The sequence below is a fragment of the Heptranchias perlo genome, chromosome 12, assembly GCF_035084215.1.
Source record: "Heptranchias perlo isolate sHepPer1 chromosome 12, sHepPer1.hap1, whole genome shotgun sequence".
Lineage (NCBI taxonomy): Eukaryota > Metazoa > Chordata > Chondrichthyes > Hexanchiformes > Hexanchidae > Heptranchias > Heptranchias perlo.
This window is the reverse complement of record NC_090336.1, coordinates 26235521-26261026: the sequence shown is the minus strand read 5'-3', so window position 1 is coordinate 26261026 and position 25506 is coordinate 26235521. Positions and strand designations below refer to the sequence as shown.

Genomic DNA, 25506 nt, shown 5'->3' with positions numbered 1-25506 from the left:
CAAGTTCTGGCTCTAATTTTTAGGCTATGTCCACTAGTCCATGTATTCAAGTATCGGAGACCTTCAAAAACAGGTACAAATGCATCAGCAGCCAGAAGCAATAATCCAGCAACTAACCTGTAAATCCTGCATGATCCCTTTAAATAGCACTGGTGGAGGGTGCTCCATGCTGTTTACGCCCTGTTCAGCTGTGCGAGGTTAAGACAGTGCGTTAGCTGGAGCGTTGAGTTCCAAAATCGCATCTGTCCCTTTAAATCAGCTTTGCACACTGATCTACCGCATATTCTCCCTACTTTACATGGTGCCGGCGTTCGTCATCTGTGCGTGTGCAAACGCCTTTACCAAGATGGCATCCGGCGCACGTCACGCTAGAAGTGTGCACGTGCATTCTGGACGCCATTTTGGGTCCTTAGGAGGCCGCATAGTGCCTACAAAACAGGCACAACGTGGCCCAATTTATAGCCCAAAATTTTTAATAAGATATACATAGATTTCTTTCATTTTATCTCTCATATTTGCCGCTTTCTTTCACCTATTCCACTTTATTCTACATGTGCTTTCATTCCACTGTTTTTTTGAACTGAACCTTTATTTTCTCAGTATTCATTTCTAATTAAAGAATAATGGGAGTGTAGGAGTTCGGCAGGTTCTAATTGAGAACAGAGAGCTTGACTGAAGTATAAAACCATGGACACCAATAAACACGCTGAAAATCTGGTTTCCAATCTGTGGATAAACAAAGCCAGAGTGCAGCATTTAGTATTTGTATATTTTTATAATTGGTTACATGTATATTTGCAAATAATTTCAATTTTACTTTACAATGTAGTGAACTAATAGGGTTTAAAACAGTGTGATTTGTATTAACTAGCGATTACTGAAATCATTGTTAATAAAAAATAAATAAATCTTGCAAACTAAAATTATTTCAGAATTAAAATCAAATCATAATTAAAATTACTATAATGTTGTGCGTCTTAAACTGCACTATTTGAAAGAACCAGATGTGGAAGTGTGACCATTTTAAACATTAGGCAACCAGAGCCAATTTTACAGCCAAATACAATATCTAGAAGCAGTGCCACCCAGTTAATGGGCTTCAGTAAGACTGCACTATGAAACAGACCAAAACTGAACCAGACCAGGTCATAATTTGTAACCTTAGGGATAAATTACAAGCTCCTTCTGTAAAAAACCATTTAGGCAAAGGGCCACTTTAGATTTTTCTTCTCAACGTCCTCTCTTACTCTCCTGAAGGCACTTATTGGGTTATAGTTCCATGATCACCAATATTTTGATCAATTGGGCATTCTTCATTTGTGCACAGTAACTATCCACAGGCTATTTGACTTTTGGGGGGCATCTGATCCTAATCCTGTCCTTAGCTGCCATCCATACATGAGAACTTTCTAATAGGGATCACTGGATAGCAATCATGAGCAGGCTGATTTTTTTCTATCTTCCAACAGTATTAAGGCCAGTTGAAGTATGCCTACCATCACCCCGGCAGAGATCAGCAGCCAAGTGCAGATCAGGGATGGACCCGGGATACTTTTCTGGTCTGTATGGCTCTGTTACACAATGGACTATGCATTTACTCACCTGGCATTTTTTGCAACATGCGATGCCACCTCAGAAGAAATCTGATGTTCTGGATACAGCCAAGGGAAGTGGCTGTAGAAATCTGGAATGTTATGGGAAAACCATGATGGTTGGAATGTCACCTGTAGTCTTCCACTGCACATAGGAGAACTAAGTCTAATGGTTACGGAAAACAGAGTGAAGTCTGACCTAAACCAAGCTCCTCATACCCAACTTGACCTCTCGCTCTCTAACTCCTTCATTAAATACATTAGTTTCTACGTGAATGATCCTAGCACAGGTGGCACAGAGCGTCAAAGTTGGCAGTGTCACCACTCACGCTGGCATGATGGTGACAGTTCTCAACAAATAACATAAATTCATATAAATTCTAAATAGCTTTCAATGAATAGAAATAACAGTCTCACTGATGAATGCATGAAATCTGTATTCAGAATTAGATGCACTGGGGTTTCACTAAGCCAATTTTCCCATAAAGACCATTCTACCTCGATGCAGTTTTATCAACATGGCAAAAGACTCACTTTGGTAAACAAGTCAAAATCTATAAATATTCAAACTTATCCAGGTTGTATTTAATATAAAACTAATATAAGCACTTCACCACGCAAATGATTTTAAATGAATATCTTATGGAAATGTATACAAATCTGAGTGGGAATGGGACATTTCTGTGATTGATTGAGTTGGGATGATGTTAAATCAAGTTTATTTGTTTCAGGGGCTGTGCTACAAGAATGCATTTTCTGGGTTTGCTAATGTCGATTTTTTTTTTCCCTTTCATTCCTTTCAATGATGCCGGGTGCATTTCATTCCACAGCAGCTGTTGATGTGTTTGCTCTCTCCAGTGACAGGCAAAGTAGGTTCATGCTAATTGTCAGTGCCTAGAAGCAGCCCCATCCAGATCTTGATCCGAGCTGCATTGAGTGGAGTAGGTGCCTTCCGCTGCCTAGGCCCTAAGATCAGGAATTGCCCTCCCTAAACCTCTCTGCCACTCTGCCTCTCCCTCCTCCTTTAAGACACTCCTTAAAACCTACCTCTTTGACCAAGTTTGTGGTCACCTGTCCTAATATCTCCTTATGTGCCTTGGTATCAAATTTGGTTTGATAACACTCCTGTGAAGCAACTTGGGACATTTTACTATGTTCAAGGTGCTATATGCAAGTTATTGTTGTTGCTGCAGGTGCAACGTGGAGTTGACAGTGTCTCCCAGTATGGAAGAAGGGAAATTGAAGGGGGAGCGAGGCCTGGAAACTCTCTGATATTTCCTCATGACCAGTTATAGGGCATTGACAGGAGCCCAGGAGCAGATTGGGTGCTGTCTTTGCAGATGAAGAAAAGGAGATACAAGTGTAAAAATGAAAGGGGTACCTCAGAGATGTCAACATTGCAAATGCCAAAGTACTGAGATTATCCATGTAAAAGCCATAGTCCAAGCACCAGGTACCCTGCACCCAGTGCTTTCTACTAGTGTACAGAAAAGATGAGTACAGTACACAGAAATATCGAGTATCCCTGATTAGAATGATTTATCCTCATTTTTCACATTAAATTCTTTGAATGAAGTTTCAGTGACAATTTTCCAAATGCCTGATGGATTGTCCTGAATATCCATGAGGATATGAAGGGAAAGAGAACTTTGAATTTTTAATGGTTTCCACTCTGCCATGAAGAATCAGGTGAAGCCTCCCTGATCTGACAGGATTACTCTCAGATCATTACCAACTGAACAATGGCATGGAATTTAACAATGGGAAAGGGAAAGGAAGCAGCAATCTGAATGCCCAAGGACACAATTCCTCTCAGCATTCACTTAGGGACAATCTTCATCCTCTACTACTGGGCAGTATCAGTTAAGAGGCATCACCTCACATTTTCCTTAATTAACATGATGTCCCTTATTTTCTCAACCCTTGGTAATCTGTATAGATTCTGAATTAGCAATAACACAATTTAATTGTGTTGGGGCCAAGATGTTCCAGTCAGCAGCATTGATGGGGCAATTATTCTTTCAAAAGTTAGAATTATTACCATTTTACAAGCTTTGGTTGCAGGTTAGGAAGGTGTCTAAGGGTAGGATTAGTAGATGGCCCACTGTCTTAAGCTAATTTGCTTTGCTGCTTCTGGAAATGACTCCCTTCTCCTTCACTATGGTGATGCACTGTTGACAAACTAAAAGGCTAATCATGAGGAGGTGCTGACTGGCTGACAAGTCAGTCAAGAGGGGCAATGTATTCTTGGAGCGAGGAGGGTATAATTAGGGAGGCAAGTTCAAAATTATTTTTTTCTCTCTCGTTAATTTTCTCTCATTTCCGGAATGTTGTTCTGCTACTGTGACTTGCAAATTTTTGCATTTTATGTGACAACAGCCACATTGAGATGTTGATCTCCATGTGGGCGAACCAATGTTTTTATTTAATCAACCATTAAAACAGTAGTTAAGAAGCACTACAGTGGGCGTCCAATCAGAAATAATTGTTGCAGGGGAAAATCTAAATAGAGTATAGGAAGATCCTTTTTTTCAAACTCACTGTGCCCCTGATTATTAAATAAAGTCCTTGTACGTGCTTTTGTTCACCTATAATTGCTAACATCCCACCCACACCTGTCATGTTTCAAGTATGTTGGGAAAGTCTTCTACATGGTGAATTTTGGGTATACAGGCAACACCTATCTCCCACAAACACTTTCTTTGACTAATGAAGAGAATTCCGATGAAACTATAACATCTCAGGGATTGGTTGTATTCCCAGCTAGTAATTTTCCCAAGTAACCAAGGGTCTTTGAAATACATCTAATTCTTTAAGGAGAAAAAGGAAATCTTAATTTTATCTGACTGGCGTAACCCAGTGAGATATTGCATCTCATTAATATTAAAGTAATTCCCATATTTTTAGACTAGTATATGAAAAGGTCACACTATAGTTAGTGACTGTCTGTCTTGGGGGTAGTAAGAGAGCAAGTAAAGAGGGTCTCTTTGGGATCAAGGTGTTTCCAAGTTGACATGCGTGGCAGTGAGAATTCAGAACTAAGACAACCCTCTGCAGCTGATTTGATAATCTGATACCACAACACTCCAGGGTCAACTTGATGATTGACAGCTGGCCTGGCTCACTAATAGAACCTGGAGGGGTAGAGCTCTCTCTGGGGGCAGGGATTCTTCCCAATTATCTCCAGATAGTCTTCAATCCAATGTCCTAACGCTTAGGGTGGTCTTAGCTTCCCAAGCAGCAGGAAACCTACAAGTGCTCGGTGCTGCACAGTTTTAGTTGACTACTTACTAGTTGTGTGTTTAATTTCCTCTCATAGTGCTCCAATCAACAGATGCACATTAAGTTCCTCGGTGTACCGTTTTAATGCAGTCATCAACATCTTGTTAAAATAGTGTTACCCGCTGTGCCAGCAGAGGAAAGTAAACCCTCCAAGGGAAAGATTTGCACGGTGTGCTATGTATAATAAAATTGTAGACACATTATAAAGGACAATGTATGAGTGGGGGGTGGTGGGGGGGGGGGGGGAGGTGGAAATCTGCCCCTTGCGAGTCAAAAGTTTGCTGGAATCACCTAAATTAATTTCTCATTCAACAAAAAATAGTTACTAAGTTTGTCTGCAGAAATTCGGCCCAACAGGTCTATGCTGCTGTTTATGCTCCACACGAGCCTCCTCCCACCTTTCTTCATCTCACCCTATCAGCATAACCTTCTATCCCTTTTTCCCTCATCTACTTATCTAGCTTTCCCTTAAATATTTCTGTGCTGTAAATTCTATGTAAAGCAAATGGTAGAAAGCAATCAGATGTACAATTTAGTATCAACGGGACTGGTCAAGGCTGCGAGTGCAAAGCTAGATGGCACAGGTTGAAGATTAACAAGCCTCAAGAAAGACTGGTCAGTAGTGGAGTTTTTCCCACACAAAGTTGTGGATGTGTGGAACCGATTCCCATTGAAAGCAGTTACTGATTATTGGCTAACTCCTCGAGAAAGAGCTCCCGGTGCAGCCTCACTTTTGGTAGAGAGATAGGTGTGCTTTCTATTGGGGGATGGAGTGAGGAGCTGCTCCTATCTGGCACTGTGCCAGCTTTATCCTTCTGTCTGTGTTGCAGACAAGCTGGTTGGAGGCTGAGAAAGTGTATCAATATTCTGTTAAACCATGAGTAGAATCGTGTGGGTATAAATTGCCTGCAGAGTAGTATGATGCGCATTGTGGAAGCAAATTGCTGGCTGCTAGACCAAGATTACTACTGCTCAATAAACTGTTTTGGTCCCAACCACACATTAGCACTCTATCCGAGTCTGGGAGGGAAGATTGTGTTAAATATGAAAGCTGAGTGTGTGACATGAGGTTAACTGACTATCCCTTCATTACAAATCATTTGGATGGAGAGAAAAAAACACTCCTTCCCACCTTCATTTGGTTTGTTTCATGTCAGGGAGGATCAAAGCAGCTATCCCTTCACCAATCCTCTTGCTGTGAGTCGCAGCCTGAACTCTTCACATATTCACCCTGGTCACAAAATGGGAGTGTCACACAATGTTATACTTCCACGTCTTCAGTAATTATTGATCAGAGGTTGCTGGAGGTTGCAATGGGTTGTGAGAAATCGGTGACTTGGCTGTTTGTGCCCAATTCAATAACTCCAAGACTTGCTACATCAACTAACATTTCTTCCTGTTGCAGTTAGAAGCATAGAGTCATAGAATGGTTACAGCACAGGAGACCATTCAGCCTGTTGAACCCGTGCCATTTCTCTGCAAGAGCAATCCAGCTAGTCCCACTCCCCCACCCTTTCCCCGTAGCCCTGCAAATTTTTTCCCTTCAAGTACTTATCCAATTCCCTTTTGAAGGCTACAATTGAATCTGCCTCCACCATCCCCTCAGGCAGTGCATTCCAGATCATAACCACTCACTGCATAAAAGTGTTTTCCCTCATGTCACCTTTGGTTCTTTTGCCAGTCACCTTAAATCTGCGTCCACTGGTTCTTGATCCTTCTGCCAATGGGAACAGTTTCTCACTATCTACACTGTCTAGACCCTTCATGATTTTGAATACGTCTCTCAAATCTCCATTCAACCTTCTCTGTTCGAAGGAGAACAACCCCAGCTTCTCCAGTCTATCCACGTAACTGTAGTCCTTCATCCCTGGAACCATTCTAGTAAATCTCTCCTGCACTCTCTCCAAGGTCTTCACATCCTTCCTAAAGTGCGGTGTCCAGAATTTGACACAATAATCCAGTTGTGGCCGAACCAGTGTTTTATAAAGGTTCATCATAACTTACTTGCTTTTGTACCGGGCTTGATATTAGCACCCGCTATCGGGTGCGTTCCTGGCAGGGGGCTCCGAAAATCGGGGAATCCCGGAGCGGGTCGGGAGCCCGGCTCCAACCCGCCCACTTCCGGGTTCCCCACAGACGCGCTGACGTGCGCGCACAGCCCCCGCATGTGGAACACCTGCAGGCAATTAAAGCCAGCGGGGTGCCACTTGACAGTATTTATTCTGGTATTTCAGGTCGTTAACAGACCTGATTAAGGGAATATGTGAGGAGGGGTGGGATTTTACAAACAGCTGAGACTGTTTCCCACACTGGGGGAAACACTCCCAGTTCAAATGGACGTGTTGCAGCTGTCAGCCTGTGGCAGCTGCAAAGGTCCATTTGACAGGTGGGGGTGGGGGAGACCCTCACTCATTGCAGGAGGCCACTCTGTCACTTGGGACAAAGTTTGGCCTCCACCACCCTCCTCCTAACAATCAAATTCACCAACTTGCACACTTACCCCGGGGTCCAGAGACATGTACCTACCTTGCGGACCCCCTCAGATGTGCATCTTCCAGATGGTGGCCACCGTAGCTGCAGTCATGACCTCCTCGGAGGGCGAACAGCATCACCAGCCTCGCTGGCCACGCCGTCCACCTCTGACACATGGAGCCCCACAACAGAGTGCTGTGACACATCCACCTGCACAGCAGGAGGGAGGGCAAAGGCAGAGAGAGATGTGTCGCAGAGGGCACTACCCTCGCCACAGGGTCCACAGACCGAGGCTCAGCTTCCTGGACCTCTCTGAGCAGCAGTGCACACGGAGGCTCAGAGTCACTCGACATGTAGTCGTGGACATCTGCAGCCTCCTTCATGCCGAGCTGCTCCCGGTTGGCCCGAGCACCATCTTCTTACCTGTCGCTGTCAAAGTCACCACTGCCCTCAACAACTTCTCCTCCACATCCTTCCAGGGTGCCACCGGGGACATCGCTGACGTCTCTCAGTCGTCTGCACAAAAGAGCCCTGCAAATACACCTACACCCACTCTGCAGTGACACAATGGGTGGCATCAGGTGTGGGTCTTCATTGTGATCCTCAGGAAAGGGCATTATTGCACAAACCAGACAAGATTCGCAAAGACGTGGCAGTAGTGGTGCCAATATAGTATGTAATGTGAGTTGATCAGAAATTAAATATAAGTAAAAACCATGACAAACCCTCAAACACCCTTGTGCATCCCCTTCATGCTCACAACACGTTTGCCTTACGCTGCCTACTGCACATATGTGATGCATGCCCTGTGGCTGCAGCACAGGTAGTGGCAGGTTGAGTGAGGCTGACCGTGAAAGAGTCGCATGAGAGTGTGAGTATGAGAGAGAGACATGAGATTGTATGAGGATTGGGTTGAGTGGTAGTGGTGGGATGAGTACTGGCGAGGTGAGTAAGTGCAGGTAAGATGAGGATGAGCTTTGAGTGGGTGTGAGGGGTGATGTGACAGAGTAGTGTTGGCAGTGCAGAAGGAGATGTGGGGTGGGGGCGGTGATGTGGCAGACGGAGTGTAGGGAAATGAGTAAGTGTACTCATTTTGGCTGACCTACTTAGGTCATTGCAGCGCCTCCTGCACTGTATGCAGGTGGGCGATATGTTGGTGGTGTAGGTGACCTCCTCTGCCACCTCGAGCCAGGCCTTCTTGGTGGCAGAGGCAGGCCGCTTCCTCCCCCCCACCGGGGGGAAGATCTCTGTCCTCCCCCTCCTCTTCACCCCATCCAATGATACCTGGAGTGAGGCATCATTAAACCTCGGAGCAGCCTTCCCCCTGGGCTGCTCCATGCTGTAATTTTTCCTATTTCTTGCAGCATCAGTCAGTGGAGGACTGCCCCTTTAAATAGAGCTCCTCCAGCTGACAGACCTCACTGTGCATGCGCAGTCCGCCCGCCGCGCAGATCAGCAGTGGGGAACCCGGAAGACCAGGATTCAATTAGGCTGCGATCGCGCGTGGGGCAGACTGATTTCACCGGGCGCGTTACCCACGCGCCCAATCGCCCCCCCGCTGCGAACTCGCCGCCCTCCTGATATCGAGCCTCTATTTATATAAACCCAGGATCCCATGTGCTTTTTTAACCGCTTTCTCGACCTGCCCTGCTACCTTCAACGATTTGTGCACACATACCCCCAGATCTCTCTGTTCCTGCACCCCCTTTACAATTGCACCCTTTAGTTTATATAACCTCTCCTCGTTTTTCCTACCAAAATATATCACTTCGGACTTCTCTGCATTAAATTTAATCTGCCACTTGTCCACCCATTTTACCAGCCTGTCTAAGTCCTCTTGAAGTCTATTACTATCCTCTTCACTGTTCACTACTTTCAAGTTTTGTGTCATCTGCAAATTTTGAAATTGTGCCCTTTACACCTAAGTCCAAGTCATTAATATATATCAAGAAAAGCAGTGGTCCTAGTACTGACCCCTGGGGAACACCACTGCTTATGTTCCTCCAGTCCAAAAAACAACCGTTCATCATTACTCTCTGTTTCCTGTCACTTAGCCAATTTTGTATCCATGCTGCCACTGCCCCTTTTATTCCACGGGCTTCAACTTTGCTGACAAGCCTATTATGTGGCACTTTATCAAATGCCTTTTGGAAGTCCATATACAACACGTCAACCGCATTGCCCTTATCAATCCTCTCTGTTACCTCTTCAAAAAATTCAATCAAGTTAGTTAAATATGATTTGCCTTTAACAAATCCGTGATGTCTTTCCATAATTAATACACACTTGTCCAAGTGACTATTAATTTTGTCCCAGATTATCATTTCTAAATGTTTCCCCACCACCGAGGTTGAACTGACTGGCCTGTCGTTGCTGGGTTTATCCTTACACCCTTTTTTCAACAAGGGTGTAACATTTACAATTCTCCAGTCCTCTGGCTCCACTCCCATATCTAAGGATGATTGGAAGATTATGACCAGCACCTCCGCAATTTCTACCCTTACTCCCCTCAGCAATCTAGGATGCATCCCATCTGTACTGGATGACTTATCTACTTTAAGCACAGCCAGCTTTTCTAGTACCTCCTCTTTATCAATTTTTAGCCCATCCTGTATCCCAAATATCTCCTCTTTTACTGTGACTTTGGCAGCATCTCCTTCCTTCATAAACACAGATGCAACGTATTCATTTAGTACCTCGGCCATGCCCTCATGCCTCCATGCGTAGATCTCCTTTTTGATCCCTAATTGGCCCTACCCCTCCTCTTACTACCCGTTTACTATTTAAGTGCCTATAGAAGACTTTTCGATTCCCTTTTATGTTAGTTGTCAGTCTATGCTCATAATCTCTCCTTGCCCCTCTTATTTCTTTTTTCAATTCTCCTCTGAACTTTCTATATTCAGTCTGGTTCTCACTTGTATTATCGACCTAACATCTGTCACACACCCCCTTTCTCTGCTTCATCTTACTCTCTACTTCTTTCGTCATCCAGGGAGCTCTGGCTTTGGTTGCCCTACCTTTTCCCCTCGTGGGAATGTGCAGTTGCTTCTGGCAGTGCCCTCTTACTAAGCAGCCAACTGTATAAGACAAAATATCCTGTGGAAAATAATTACATAAATAGTATGACATAAAACGATTATATGTTGCCATGGGGTAGAAATAGAACATTGTGAGTAGCAGTTTTATTCCACTTATGAATTAGATCTTATCATTTATGAGTTTTGAAGTTATGAGTGAGTTATAAGGATCATTCTGGGTACTGGATCTCGATCCAGGTTTGATTGATGGGATCATATTCTCTACTTTCAAATGGATTCTACTTGTAATGGGTTTAGGCAGTTTTAACCCAGTCTTTATGGCCTTAAATCCATAGCGCTCAATTGTCTGGACTTCAGCATTGAATTGGCAATGTCATTATGAAATACTGAAAGAATATTGATATGGTAATGGGAAAACTGAATCAGACTGGTGCAGTAAAGTGTGCCTTCCTGAGGACGGGTTAAGATATATTCCGATTGAAATCATGCACAGTAACAAATCTATCTGGTATGTTAGTAAATGCATTAATCTACTTGAATAAATGGGTTAAAACCATTGTTAAATAATAGGGGAATACACCGTACCTCACATCAAAGTGTTTAAGGCTACTACTGGATACAAAAATATTCTATTTCTTGTGCTGTTGTTCCTTATTTTGAGAAGTGCAGTTGCACACAAAAAATAGCCTCTACAAAATACATAATGTTTAAAATGCACAAAAGCACTACAAGGTCATTTCAAAATCTCCTTGGAAACACATACCTAAGTGTCTTGGCTAAAGGGTACCTTCAGTCCTTGTAAAAGTACATTTATTTGTATTTCAAATCCTTTCTACCACAGTAACTCTTGGAAATCTATTCACATCTTTTAATAGGATTAATACTTGTGAGTAATAAGCAGAATTTTCAAAACAGCCCAGCTACGAGGAAGTTTACTAATGCTAAGTGTTGATGGTGTTTATACTGGATTAGTTTCTGCACTGGCTTGGTCTGTGAGTAATAGTTTATTTTATGAAAACACTTGTTCAGGAATGGCCTTTTTATTATTGTGTGAACATACTGCTCCCTGTGGGAGGATATAAATGTTTTGACTCACTGTTTTCTCACAAAGATTATAGTGTTATTATTATTATAAATAGGATCTGGTCAGATAGTTGTTGCATTCTCTTTTCCAGCTGTCCAGGTTGACTGTACTTGCAACTGTTGGATTGTGGTTAATTATATACATTCCACTCAGCTTGAGCCTTGGTGTCTTAAGCAACCCTTGCTGCCTGCACCGGTCATTGTAAGTCACTAATAGGCAGGAAGCAAGAAAACATAGGGGTAGATTTTCGACATGCCACCTGTGCGTAAAACTGCCGTGGATCAGCTGCCCGTTATAGAAACTGCCTCATCATAGAAAGGCAGCCGATCTGCTGGGCCAGTTCTAGGCCCGGGTGGCAAGGTGAAAATCTACCTCCTATACTTAAAATAGGAGAAAATTCTGACCCTGATACGCAGCGAGTTGTTGTGATCTGAAAGGGTGGTGGAAGCAGATTCAAAAGCAACTTTCAAAAGGGAATTCGATAAACACTTGAAGGGGAAAAAAATCTGCAGGGCTATGGGGAAAGAGCAGGGGAATGAGACTAATTGGATAGCTCTTTCAAAGAGCCGGCACAGGCACGATGGGCTGAATGGCCTCTTTCTGTGCTGTATGATTCTATAACTATAGCTGCATTAACTCGTAGGTCCTCAGAATCTCGTGTCTGCAAAGGGAATCGAGGGGATCTGCAAGGTCTTGAGATCCTGTGTTTCTTTGTATCGGTTTATTTACTAGCATATTAGTTTTGTTACGTTATACTAATAATTTCATTTTCTGTACTGGTAGAGCATTTTCCTTTGGATAATTGACATGTCTTTAGGAACTTAAGTCATGTGGCTCCTGGGAATATGGCAATATTGACAGGGTCTCTACATTCCCAGCCACCAGTAGTATATCCATTAGTGTTCTAATTAAATTAAAACCCATAGCAATCAGTTGGCTGAAGAATAGGAACCAGAAAGTACTCATGAGAAACGTAATGTCAGGCTGAGGGGAGGTGCAGAGTGGAGACCCATTGGGATCAGTACTTGGATCCTGTGTTGTTTGCAATCTACATTAGTGACTTGGATATTGACACCAAAGAGGTCATTTTCCAACCTCATGTTCCTGGAAGCAAGCCTCGCCAGCCAAGAGTACACATTAAGCTGTGTATGATTTTCCAACCATTTCAGTCAGACAATTATGTGCAGTGCACCCCAGGATTTCTGATATGCGCTGCCAGCAGGCAAGGCTCCTACCAAGAATACAAATAACCCGTCAAATGTAAACCTTTCAAGTTTACTGACGGCATTACCATAAGGACAACAGTAAAAACAAAAGACACAGTAAAAGATTTGCATAGCGATTTAGACTGGTTAAGCAATTAGAACCACCGAAGTTTACAGCACAGAGGAAGGCCATTTAGCTCATTATGTCTGTGCTCTTTGCGAGAGCAATTGGAAAATTATTCCACTTTCCAACTCTCTCCCTGTAGTCCTCCTTCAAATATTTATCCTATTTTTCCTTAAATGATGCAATGATCTCTGCCTCAACCTCTCCCTTCCATGCTCCAACAACAATTTTAAATTGATGACCCTTCATCATTGGCTCCCCTGAGTCTTCCTTATTTGCCTTATTAACATTCATCATAATTTTAAAAATCCCTATTTAATCTTCTCAGCCTTCTCTGCTCCAGTGGAAATAGTCACAGCATCTCAAGGCTCACTTCATAACTAGTTTCTCAACCCCACTATCATTCTGGTGAAACAAAAAACAGAAAATGCTGAAAAGGCACAGCAGGTCAGTTAGCATCAGAGGAGAGAACAGACAAGTTTATATTTCAGGTGAAGACTCTTCTTTAGAACAGATTCCACACCTGAAACATAAATCACTCTGTTCTCGTCACAGATGTTACCTAATCTGCTGTGTGCTTCAAGCATTTTCTGTTTCTGTTTTAGATTTCCAGCAACTGCAGTATTTTGTTTGTTTTAACCATCATTCTGGTGAATGTGCAGCACATGCTTTCTATGGCTTTAATGTACTCTCTATAATAGGGCACCCAAAACTGCACATAGACAGCGAGGAGAAAAATTAGGGCCACGTTCCTTTATGCAGAGGGTTGTTGGAACATGCCTATCCATTGCCTTGTAAAAAGTAATCATTACCTCTTCGTACTTGAACTCTATGCTCCTATTCATAAAACCCAAAATGATATTGGTCTTTTCATGGCTTTATCTACCTACACTCACAGTTTGAATTGTGTAGACAAATGACATTGATAAATGCACATTGTTCAAACAAAATGTGAGCCACAACTATACAATAAATGAAAACAAATGATCAGAGAAGCTTAGAAAGAAATCCTGGAGTAATAGTACAGTAGTGGTTATGTTATTAGATTAGTAATCCACGAGACTATAAACTAACAATATGGAGTCATGAGTTCCAATCCTGCACATGGCAGCTGGAGAATTTAAATTCAATTAATTAAATAAAATCTGGAATTTAAAAAAACTAGTATCAGTAATGGTGGCCATGAAACTACTGTTTTGTCGTAAAAACCCATCTGGTTCCCCAATATCCTTTAGGGAAGGAAACCTGACGTCCTTACTCGGTTTGGCCTATACGTGACTCCAGACCCACAGCAATGTGGTTGATTCTTATTGGCCTAACAAGCCACTCAGTTGTAATGTTGCTACAGAAAGTCACAATAAGAATAAAACCGGACAGACAACCCAGCATCAGACCAGTAGGCACCGGACACGACAAAGGCAAACCAAGCCCAGTCGACCCTGCAAAGTCCTCCTCACTAACATCTGAGGAATTGTGCCAAAATTGGGAGAGCTGTCCCACAGACTAGTCAAGCAACAGCCTGACATAGCCATACTCACAGAATCATACCTTTCAGCCAAAGTCCCAGACTCTTCCATCACCATTGTTGGGTATGTACTGTCCCAACGGCAGGACAGACCCACCAGAGGTGGCGGTGCAGTGATATACAATCAGGAGGGAGTGGGCCTGGGAGTCCTCAACATTAACTCTGGACCCCATGAAATCTCATGGCATCAGGTCAAACATGGGCAAGGAAACCTCCTGCTGATTACCAGCTACTACCCACCCTCAGCTGATGAATCAGTCCTCCTCCATGTTGAGCACCACGTGGAGGAAGCACTGAGGATAGCAAGGCACAGAATGAACTCTGGGTGGGGGCCTTCAAAGTCCATCATCAAGAGTGGCTCGGTAGCACCATTACTGACCAAGCTGGCCGAGTCCTGAAGGTCATAGCTGCCAGACTGGGCCTACAGCAGGTGGTGAGTGAACCAACACGATGGAAAAATCTACTTAACCTTGTCCTCACCAATCTACCTGTCACAGATGCATCTGTCCATGACAGTATTGGTAGGAGTGACCACCGCACAGTCCTTCTGGAGACGAAGTCCCGTCTTCACACTGAGGACACCATTTAACGTGTTGTGTGGCACTACCACCGTGCTAAATGGGATAGATTCAGAACAGATCTAGCAGCTCAAAGCTGGGCATCTATGAGGCACTGTGGGCCATCAGCAGCAGCGGAATTGTATTCCAACACAATCTGTAACCTCATGGCCCGGCATATTCCTCACTCGACCATTAACAACAAGCCACGGGATCAACCCTGGTTCAATGAGGAGTGTAGAAGAGCATGCCAGGAGCAGCACCAGGTGTACCTAAAAATTAGGTGCCAACCTGGTGAAGCTACAACATAGGACTACATGCATGCTAAACAGCAGAAGCAACATGCTATAGACAGAGCTAAGCAATTCCATAACCAACAGATCAGATCAAAGCCCTGCTGTCCTGCCACATCCAGTCATGAATGGTGGTGGACAATTAAACAACTAACAGGAGGAGGAGGCTCTGTGAACATCTCCATCCTCAATAAGTGGCAAGTAACATTCGCGCCAGACAAGTGCCAGGCAATGACCATCTCCAACAAGAGAGAGTCTAACCACCTCCCCTGACATTCAACGGCATTACCATCGCCAAAACCCCCACCATCAACATCCTGGGGGTCACCATTGACCAGAAACTTAACTGGATCAGCCATATAAATACTGTGGCTACAAGAGCAGGTCAGAGGCTGGGTGTCCTGCGGCGAGTGACTCACCTCCTGACTCCCCAAAGCCTTTCCACCATCTACAAGGCACAAGTCAGGAGTGTGATGGAATACTCGCCACTTGCTTGGATGAGTGCAGCTCCAACAACACTCAAGAAGCTCGACACCATCCAAGATAAAGCAGCCCGCTTGATTGGCACCCCATCCACCACCCTAAACATTCACTCCCTTCACCACCGACACACTGTGGCTGCAGTGTGCACCATCCACAGGATGCACTGCAGCAACTCGCCAAGGCTCCTTCGACAGCACCTCCCAAACCCGCAACCTCTACCACCTAGAAGAACAAGAGCAGCAGGTACATGGGAACAACACCACCTGCACGTTCCCCTCGAAGTCACACACCATCCCGACTTGGAAATATATCGCCGTTCCTTCATCGTCACTGGGTCAAAATCCTGGAACTCCCTTCCTAACAGCACTGTGGGAGAACCTTCACCACACGGACTGCAGCGGTTCAAGCAGACGGCTCACCACCACCTTCTTAAGGGCAATTAGGGATGGGCAATAAATGCTGGCCTCACCAGCGACGCCCACATCCCATGAACGAATAAAAAAAATGATGACAGAGCCCAGCATGTGAGTGCAAAAGACAAAACTGAAGCGTTTGCAACTATCTTCAGCCAGAAGTGCCAAGTGGATGATCCATCTCGACCGCCTCCCGAGTTCCCCACTATCACAGTCTTGAGCCAATTCGATTCACTCCATGTGATATCAAGAAACGGCTGAGTGCACTGGATACAGTAAAGACTATGGGCCCCGGCAACATCCTGACTGTCGTGCTGAAGTCTTGTGTTCCCGAACTAGGCGCGGCTCTAGCCAAGCTGTTCCAGTACAGCTACAACACTGCCATCTACCCGACAATGTGGAAAATTGCCCAGGTATGTCCTGTCCACAAAAAGCAGGACAAATCTAATCCGGCCAATTACCGACCCATCAGTCTACTCTCAATCATCAGGAAAGTGATGGAAGGAGTCATCGACAGTGCTATCAAGCGGCACTTACTCACCAATAACCTGCTCACCGATGCTCAGTTAGGTTCCACCAGGAACACTCTGCTCCGGACCTCATTACGGCCTTGGTCCAAACATGGACAAACGAGCTGAGTTCGAGAGGTAAGGTAAGAGTAACTGCCCTTGACATCAAGGCAGCATTTGACCGAGTGTGGCACCAAGGAGCCCTAGTAAAATTGAAGTTAATGAGAATCAGGGGGAAAACTCTCCAGTGGCTGGAGTCATACCTAGCACAAAGGAAGATGGTAGTGGTTGTTGGAGGCCAATCATCTCAACCCTAGGGCATTGTTGCAGGAGTTCCTCAGGGCAGTGTCCTAGGCCCAACTAACTTCAGCTGCTTCATCAATGACCTTCCCTCCATCATAAGGTCAGAAATGGGGATGTTCGCTGATGATTGCACAGTATTCAGTTCCATTTGCAACCCCTCAGATAATGAAGCAGTCCGAGCCCGCATGCAGCAAGACCTGGACAACATCCATGCTTGGGCTGATTATTGACAAGTAACATTCGCACCAGACAAGTGTCAGGCAATGACCAGCTACAACTAGAGACAGTCCAACCACTTCCCCTTGACATTCAACGGCATTACCATCACCGAATACCCCACCATTAACATCCTGGGGGTCACCATTGACCAGAAACTTAACTGGATCAGCCACATAAATACTGTGGCTACAGAGCAGGTCAGAGGCTGGGTATTCTGTGGCTAGTGACTCACCTCCTGACTCCCCAAAGCCTTTCCACCATCTACAAGTCACAAGTCAGGAGTGTGATGGAATACTGTCCACTTGCCTGGATGAGTGCAGCTCCAACAACACTCAAGAAGCTTGACACCATCCAGGACAAAGCAGCCCGCTTGATTGGTACCCCATCCACCACCCTAAACATTCACTCCCTTCACCATTGGTGCACCATGGCTGCAGTGTGTACCGTCTACAGGATGCACTGCAGCAACTCGCCAATGCTTCTTCGACAGCACATCCCAAACCTGCGACCTCTACCACCTAGAAGGACAAGGGCAACAGGCACATGGGAACAACACCACCTGCACATTCCCCTCCAAATCACACATCATCCCCACTTGGAAATATATCGCCGTTCCTTCATCGTCACTGGGTCAAAATCCTGGAACTCCCTACCTAACGGCACTGTGGGAGAACCTTCACCACACGGACTGCAGCGGTTCAAGAAGGCGGCTCACCACCACCTTCTCAAGGGCAATTAGGGATGGGCAATAAATGCTGGCCTCGCTAGCGATGCCCACAACCCACGAAAGAATTTGAAAAAAACAGGCACATCAGTTTTAGCACCTGGACAAAGTGACAGAGCAATTAAAAAATAGAATGCTGTGAAATATGGTCAAACCAGTAGAGTACAGAGATTCTGCAAATTCTTTACAATTAATTGGTCAGACCAACCTTGAGCATTGTTCAACTCTGATTACTGTACCTCAAAAAAACACATCCATACGTTTGAAAGGAGGCAGAGAACAACAAAAAATTGCAATGGCGAGTTTTGAGAAAAGGTTGGAGACACTCAGGCTGAAGTGAAGTATGTAAAATATGGCATAAAGTAAACACAGAATATTACTTCAAATTAAGCCAACAGAACTGGACCAATGGACATAAATTTAAATTAGTGAAAAGTAAATTCATAACCAATATATTATTAAAACTTTACTCAAAGATGGATAAATGTTTAGAATAATCTGCCAGGCTGGGTCCTGGAGATGAAATCATTGGAGGCATTCAAAATGATTTGGATGCTAAAATGGGAGAGTTCAAATAATGTTAACTGGTCATTTATCTCATTTGCTATTTTGGGACCTTGATGTGTGCAAATTGTTTGCCTCCAAGCCAAAGGAGCTACATTTCAGAAAAGCAATTAATTGGTTGTGAAGCTCTTTAGAATGTGAAAAATGCTACATAAATGCAAGTTATTTATTTCTTACTAAGAGGATGAGTTTTCATGGACCAAATTACTCTTCTTTTCCTTGACTTTTCTTGTATTCTTAGTTACATTTGAACCTTAACAGTGAATGTTGGCGGGAGATTCTACTGCAGGGGTATCATAGTGAGCCTGATTCTTTCCTTATCCAGTATACATAGCTGCAAATTCCCTCAGGGATTATTGGATCAGAATCCAAAGCAGGAAACTTAATTGATTTTCTCTTCCTTAATCCTTAATACCAATGTTGGACGAGATCAGCTAACTGGGCACGAATTAAGGATTGAACTCAGACCTTCCTGGTATGAATGGCTTAGGTACTCACTAGGTAAACTCATTGAGCTTTTATTTTCTTCCTTCTGTCATTCCTTTCTTCTGCATTTCTGGGTTTTTCTTCCTTCAAGTCTTCTTTTGATTGACAGTTGAGGCAGTAATTCTTGACCTATGTCAGTGCAGATGAGGAGAAAAATGCTCCTAGAAGTTAACTATTATTTATGGCAATGAAACCTGATTTTAAATGAACAAATGGCACAACTCATTGAAGAAGGAAATGCTGTTCAGATATGGTGAACGGTTCAGCTAATGATGAGGAGTGATGGAAGATTATGCTTAAATGCTTTTACACTAATGCAAGAAGCATTTGGAATTGAAGGTATATGCAGTCAAAATGTTGATATTGCTGACATCGCAGAAACAGGTCTCTGAGCAGAAGATGGACAAGTGGTGGAACTAAGAGATCAAAAAATATTTTTTAAGAAAAGCAAATTTATGTATTTTTAGGAGGGGCATTATTGGTGTGGGATGAAATTGTAAGTAGGTAAAAATCATGCAAGATGCTATTTGAATAAAAATCAGTAATATTATGAGCTGCAAGGCAACAACTGACATCTCCACTAATCACTAGCTCAAGCTGAACAGGTAGATAATGAATTGTTTAGAAAGAGGCTGCAGAGGTTTGTAATGTGCTAATCATGGGGATTTTACAGTTCTAAGGATGAGGTTGACATATTAAAGACAGGCAAAGGAAAGGGATAATAAGCGACCGCTTCTTAATCCTTAGATTGTCAGAAGCTCCATGGAAAATCCCAGGCTTCCGGGGTCAGCCAATGTTTTAAGAGTTCAGTCCATGTACTGTGACATGTACCAAAAGTAAAGAGACGATAAAGGAAAGGAAGACAAAAGGGAATACGAAGAGGTTAGGAAAGATGTCAAAAAAACCAATTAGGAAGGCAAAGAGGAACTACGAAATTAGATTATCAAGGAATATAAAAAGAAATAGTAAAGTATTCTACAGACACATAAATAACAAAAGAAAAATCAGGATTGGGACAGGGCCGCTGAGGAATGCACAAGATAAACTCACAGGTAATGACAGCGAAATGGCAGAAATATTAAATAATTACTTTGTCTCAATATTTACCAGGGAGACCAACATGGTGGGCAGGACATAAGAACATAAGAACATAAGAAATTGGAGCAGGAGTAGGCCAATCGGCCCCTCGAGCCTGCTCCGCCATTCAATAAGATCATGGCTGATCTGATCCCAACAACAAATCTAAAGAACACAAGAAGTCGGAGCAGGACCCGGCCACATAGCCCCTGGGCCCTCTCCGCCACCCACAGGGCATTGACCGATCCGAACTCAGCTTCATGTCCAATTTCCTGCCCGCTCCCCATAACCCCTAATTCCCTTTACTTCTAGGAAACTGTCTATTTCTGTTTTAAATTTATCTAATGATGTAGCTTCCACAGCTTCCTGGGGCAGCAAATTCCACAGACCTACCACCCTCTGAGTGAAGAAGTTTCTCCTCATCTCAGTTTTGAAAGAGCAGCCCCTTATTCTAAGATTATGCCCCCTAGTTCTAGTTTCACCCATCTTTGGGAACATCCTTACTGCATCCACCCGATCAAGACCCTTCACAATCTTATATGTTTCAATAAGATCGCCTCTCATTCTTCTGAACTCCAATGAGTAGAGTCCCAATCTACTCAACCTCTCCTCATATGTCCGCCCCCTCATCCCCGGGATTAACCGAGTGAACCTTCTTTGTACTGCCTCGAGAGCAAGTATGTCTTTTCTTAAGTATGGAGACCAAAACTGTATGCAGTATTCCAGGTGCGGTCTCACCAATACCTTATATAACTGCAGCAATACCTCCTTGTTTTTATATTCTATCCCCCTAGCAATAAAAGCCAACATTCCGTTGGCTTTCTTGATCACCTGCTGCACCTGCATACCAACTTTTTGATTTTCTTGCACTAGGACCCCCAGATCCCTTTGTACTGCACTACTTTCCAGTCTCTCGCCATTAAGAAAATAACTTGCTCTCTGATTTTTCCTGCCAAAGTGCATAACCTCACATTTTCCAATATTATATTGCATCTGCCAAATCTCCGCCCACTCACCCAGCCTGTCTATATCCCCTAGCAGGTTTTTTATGTCCTCCTCACTCTCTACTTTCCCTCCCATCTTTGTATCATCTGCAAATTTTGATATGTTGCACTCGGTCCCCTCCTCCAAATCGTTAATATAGATTGTAAAGAGTTGGGGACCCAGCACCGACCCCTGTGGAACACCACTGGTTACTGGTTGCCAGTCCGAAAATGAACCATTTATCCCAACTCTCTGCTTCCTGTTTGATAACCAATCCTCCACCCATGCCAGAATATTACCCCCAATCCCGTGATTTTTTATCTTAAGTAATAATCTTTTATGTGGCACCTTGTCGAATGCCTTCTGGAAGTCTAAATACACTACGTCCACTGGTTCCCCTTTATCCACCCTATACGTTATATCCTCGAAGAACTCAAGCAAATTTGTCAGACATGACTTCCCCTTCATAAAGCCATGCTGACTTTGTCCTATTAAATTATGCTTATCTAAATGTTCCGTTACTGTCTCCTTAATAATAGACTCCAAAATTTTACCCACCACAGATGTTAAGCTAACTGGCCTATAATTTCCAGCCTTCTGCCTACTACCCTTTTTAAATAACGGTGTTACATTAGCAGTTTTCCAATCTGCCGGGACCTCTCCTGAGTCCAGGGAATTTTGGAAAACTATCACCAAAGCATCCACAATCCCTACTGCCACTTCCCTCAAGACCCTAGGATGGAAGCCATCAGGTCCAGGGGATTTATCCGCCTTGAGTCCCATTATTTTACTGAGTACCATCTCTTGAGTGATTTTAATCGTATTTAGCTCCTCCCCCCCGAGAGTCCCCTGTTTGTCCAGTGTTGGGATATTCTTAGTGTCCTCTACTGTAAAGACTGAAACAAAATATTTGTTCAGCATTTTTGCCATCTCCATGTTTCCCACCATTAATTTCCCGGTCTCATCCTCTAAGGGACCTATGTTTGCCTTAGCCACCCTTTTTCTTTTTATATAACTATAGAAACTCTTGCTATCTGTTTTTATATTTTTTGCTAATTTCTTTTCATAATCTAACTTCCCTTTCTTAATCAATCCTTTAGTTACTTTTTGCTGTCTTTTGAAGAATTCCCAATCTTCTATCCTCCCACTAAGTTTGGCTACCTTATATGTCCTTGTTTTTAGTCGGATACTATCCTTGATTTCTTTACTTAGCCACGGGTGGCTGTCATTTCTTTTACACCCTTTTTTCCTCAGTGGAATATATTTATTTTGAAAGTTGTAAAATAACTCCCTAAATGAACACCACTGCTCATGTACCGTCTTACCCTTTAATCTATTTTCCCAGTCCACTTTAATCAATTCCGCTCTCATACCATCATAGTCTCCTTTATTCAAGCTCAGTACGCTTGTTTGAGAATCAACCTTCTCACCCTCTAATTGGATATGGAATTCAACCATGTTGTGGTCGCTCGTTCCAAGGGGATCCTTAACTAGGACATTATTAATTAATCCTGACTCATTACACAGGACCAGGTCCAAGGTTGCCTGCCCCCTTGTAGGATCAGTTACATACTGCTCAAGAAATCCATCCCTGATGCACTCAATGAACTCGTCCTCAAGGCTGCTCTGCCCAATTTGATTTGTCCAGTTAATATGATAATTAAAATCCCCCATAATTATGGCTGTTCCCTTATTACATGCCCCGACTATCTCCTGATTAATACTTCTTCCAGCAGAGTTGCAACTATTAGGAGGCCTATATACTACGCCCACTAATGTTTTTTTTCCCTTATTATTCCTTATCTCCACCCAAACTGTTTCATTATCTTGATGCTTTGTCCCAATATCATTTCTCTGTATTACAGTGATTCCTTCCTTTATTAACATAGCCACCCCACCTCCCCTTCCTTCCTGCCTGTCCTTCCTGATTGTTAAATACCCTGGCATATTTAATTCCCAGTCGTTGTCACCCTGCAGCCATGTTTCTGTAATGGCCACAAGATCATACCCATACGTAGTTATTTGTGCCGTTAACTCGTCCATTTTATTACGAATGCTACGTGCATTCAGATAAAGAACTTTCAAATCTGTTTTGTGACGCTTAGTTCCTGCTTTTTCCTTTTTTAACACTTTACCTATTACTCCATACCTTCTGTCCCTTCCTGTTACGCTTTCCTCTCTCTCCCTGCTCAGGTTCCCAACCCCCTGCCACTTTAGTTTAAACCCTCCCCAACAGCACTAGCAAACACTCCTCCTAGGACATTAGAAGAAGAGATCAAAAAAGAAATAAAGACATTTAAGATAGAAAGGGGGAGATAATTGATAAACTAATCAAACTTAGAGAGGATAAAACCCCTGGTCCGAATGGATTGCATCCATGCATATTAAAATAAGTTAGGGAAGAGATAGCAGTGGCCCTATTACATATATATATAAATCATTAGAAAAGGGAATAGTGCCAGAGGACTGACGGACAGCTAATGTTGTTTTTATATTTAAAAAGGGAACAGAACAAGTCCAGGGAACTGTAGACCAGTTAGCTTGATGTTGGTGGTAGGAAAGATAATGAAATAGAAAAACATCTAGAAAATGAAAATATAATAAAGAATAGTCAGCCCAGATTTCAGAAGGGAAGGTCATGCTTGACCAACCTTATTGAATTCTTTGAAGAAGTAACAGAAAGGGTAGACAAGAGTAATGTAGTAGATGTAATATATTTGGATTTTCAAAAGGCCTTTGATAACGTACCGCATTGTAGACACATGACTAAGGTCAGAGCATTTAGCATCAGGGAACAAGTAGCAGAATGGATAGCAAACTGGCTACAAAACAGAAAACACAGAGTAGGGGTTAAAGGTAGCGACTCAGACTGGCAAAAGTTTGGAAGTGGTGTTCCACAGGGATCGGTGCTGGGATCATTGTTGGTCACAATTTATATTAATGATTTGGACTTGGGAATCGGAAGTACAATTTCAAAATTTGCGAACAACACCAAATTGGGGGTGTAGTTAATACAAAGGAAGAATGTAAGAAGACATTAATAAACTTGCAAAATGGGCGTATAATTGGCAAATGAATTTCAATATAGATAAGTATGAGGTGGTGCATTTTGGTAGGAAGAATAAGGAGGCCACATACTGCTTGCGTAATAAGAGTCGAAATGGGGTAGAGGAGCAAAGGGAACTCGGGGTCCAGATACACAAATAGCTAAAAGTAGCAACACAGGTTAATAAGGCCATAAAAAAAGCAAACCAAGCACGGAGGTTAATTTCTAGAGGGATAGAATTGAGAAGCAGAGAAGTTAAGCTAAACTTGTGTCGAACCTTGTTTAGACCGCACTTGGAGTGCTGTGCCCAGTTCTGGTCTCCATATTATAAAAAGGCTATAGAGGCATTGGAGAAGGTGCAAAAAAGATTCACAAGGATGATACCAGAACTGAGAGGATATACTTATTAGGAAAGGCTAAACAGGCTGGGGCTCTTTTCACTTGAGAAAAGAAGGATGAAGGGTGACCTGATATAGGTCTTTAAGGTTATGAAAGGGTTTGATAGGGTAGACATGAAGAAAATATTTTCACTTGTGGGAGAGTCCAAAACTGGAGGACATAAAAATAAGATAGCCACTAATAAATCCAATAGGGATTTCAGGAGAAACTTCTTTAGAGAAAGAGTGGTAAGAATGTGGAATGTGTTACCACAAGGAGTAGTTGAGGCGACTGGCAGAGATACATTTACGGGGAAGCTAGATAAGCACATGAGGGAGAAAGGAAGAGAAGGGTATGCTGACAGGGTTAAATGAAGTAGGGAGGATGGAGGCTTAAGTGGAACATAAACACCGGCATAGACCAATTGGGTCGAATGGCCTGTTCCTATGTTGCAGACTCGATAGGAGCTAATTTGGGCTGTTTAGCGCCCGTTGTGTAAAGTAGGGAGATTATGATGTTAATCAGTGTGCAACTGATTCTAACTTCGCATAGCTGAACAGGAGTTAAAGGGCATGAAGGACCCCCCGCCCCCCACCAGTGCTATTTAAAGGGATCATGTAGGAGTTACAGGTTAGTTGCTGGATTAGTTATTCTGGCTGCTGGTACAATTGTGGGTGTTTGTAGAAATTTCCTATATTTGGAGAAAGTTGCAATATTACATAGAGAGTGGTCTGGCTGGTTGTGCAGTACTGTTTGTGGCATTTAATATAGTGTATTGAACAAGGTTGCTGCCAGACCTGGGTGGCTGCTGGGGCTTTCTCTGGGAATGGAACATGACTGGGTGCATGCAAAGAGTCCACATAGAGCAGGACAAGCTGTGAGAAGAGGGAGGAGGGGGTGCAGGGCACTCAGCAGGAGGCCATATCCACGGAAGGTCTTCAGGGATCAATTCTCTTACCTCAATTTCAGCAACAACCAGTGCATCCGACGGCTGCAGTTCTTGAAAGAGGTCGTGACTGAGATTTGTCAACTGCTGCAGCCACAGAGCAGGGCAAGGACAGCATTGCCTGTGGCTGTCAAGGTAACCGTGGCACTTAATTTTTACTGTTGTGGTTCCTTTCAGGCTGCTGCTGGCAATATAAGCAACA

The 25506-nt window shown here is 43.4% G+C and overlaps 1 long non-coding RNA gene across 3 annotated transcripts; it reads right to left on the bottom strand.

Moving 5' to 3' along the window:
- Positions 1-455: 455 nt before the first annotated feature.
- Positions 456-25401, bottom strand: LOC137327691 (uncharacterized). Of its 3 annotated transcripts, none has more exons than XR_010964516.1 (6): positions 25317-25401; positions 18886-19002; positions 10364-10442; positions 6007-6105; positions 1603-1737; positions 456-726 (listed from the first exon to the last, which is right to left on the bottom strand). It is a non-coding gene; the product is annotated as an uncharacterized lncRNA (long non-coding RNA). The 3 variants fall into 3 exon arrangements; XR_010964515.1 differs by having other exon boundaries at positions 1603-1684; XR_010964517.1 differs by lacking the exon at positions 10364-10442 and having other exon boundaries at positions 1603-1684.
- Between the last annotated feature and the right edge of the window lie 105 nt (positions 25402-25506).